The sequence below is a fragment of the Chrysochloris asiatica genome, unplaced genomic scaffold (assembly GCF_000296735.1).
Source record: "Chrysochloris asiatica unplaced genomic scaffold, ChrAsi1.0 scaffold00010, whole genome shotgun sequence".
NCBI classification, from domain to species: domain Eukaryota; kingdom Metazoa; phylum Chordata; class Mammalia; order Afrosoricida; family Chrysochloridae; genus Chrysochloris; species Chrysochloris asiatica.
Genome location: NW_006408528.1, coordinates 38,363,827 through 38,365,403, shown reverse-complemented (window position 1 = coordinate 38,365,403; position 1,577 = coordinate 38,363,827).

The following is a 1,577-nucleotide window of genomic DNA, read 5'->3' as shown; positions in this document are numbered from 1 at the left end:
ATATATATGCTTTATGTACATATGTACTTTATAGATGAATATATGTGGGGACTTCAAAAAGCTTGTGGAAGTCTTTCATTATCTTTCCATTCCATTTAACATGAGCGTTTTGAAGCCCTCTCCTATATGCATGCATACACATACATGTACACATATATACATATTTTGTTGTTTTGTGCCATCAAGCCAGTTCTAACTCATAGTCTTAGACATAACCAAAGACCTCATGAGATTGTTTTTCTGGGTTTGAAGCTGTAGGACCATAGTGTTGTGGGACAACTCTTCAGTTTGCAAAATATAGTTCAATAAAATGACTCAAATTCAGTGAGTGAGTAATATCTGGGTCTTAAAAGTTGTTAAGAGATCATCTAAGATACACTACTTGTCTCTGCTTGTCCAGAGCAAAAGAGAAAAAAGAAAACCAAAGACTCGAAGAAACTAGTCTGTAGGACGAACAGTCTGCATGAACCACAGCCTCACCTCTCCTAAGACTAGAAGAACCAAACGGTGCTCAGCTGCCACGACTCACCATTGTGAACACCATTACTCACCATTGTGATCATCATTACTCACCATTGTTATCACCACTACTCACAATTGTGATCACCATTACTCACCATTGTGATCACCACTACTCACCATTGTGATCACCATTACTAACCATTGTGATCAGGGCCACAGGAGGTGGATCCTGATAGAAGGCTAAGGAACAGAATTCAAATTCTTCAGAAGTCCAGACTTAATGAGCTGGTTGAGACTAGAGGGTTCCCCAAGACAATTGTCCTAAAGTAACCTTTAAACCTTGACCTGGAACTATCCCTTGAGGTCACCTTTTAGTTAAATAACAGATTGCCTCATAAATAAATATACTCATGGGTATTGTGCTCCTTTTTAAAATCCTCTTTCTGAGACCAACTGGTTAACAGTTACTCTAACATAAAAATGCAAGATAAGGAGCAAGAGAACTATGTTTCTAGAAACTGAACAACCAGAAAAGAAGTAATAAGATGTTGACACATTGTGAAAACTGTAACCAAAGTCAGTGAACAATTGTAGAAATTATTAAATGGGAACCTAATTTTCTGTGTATACTTTCACCAAAAACAATAAAATATTATTTAAAAGAAAAATAAAACAAACAGTGACTGGTATAAGATACGCTGTGAGCCAATGTGCTAGACGACAAAGTCGTCTGAACTAAACGTCAGTGGTTCAAGCTTACCAGCTGCTCCTTGGAAACCCTATACAAAGTCACTATGGGTCTATGGGTCAGAACTTAACAACAACATACTGATATGGCTCATTAACAAAACAAAGAAAACCCAGTTTCCAAATAGTATCACATTCACAGGGATAGGATTTAGAATTTACAACACATATTTCTGGGGGACACAATTTAATCCCTAGCGGATAACAGTTTGTAATTTCTGATAGCTGCAGCCATAAATAAAGGGGAGTCTATGGTATGAGGTCAGCAGTTCAAGCTCACCAGTCACTCCTCGGAAACCCTATACAGGGTCACTATGGGTCGGAACTGACTTGATGGCATTTAACAACAACAATGGTAATTTTGTGGC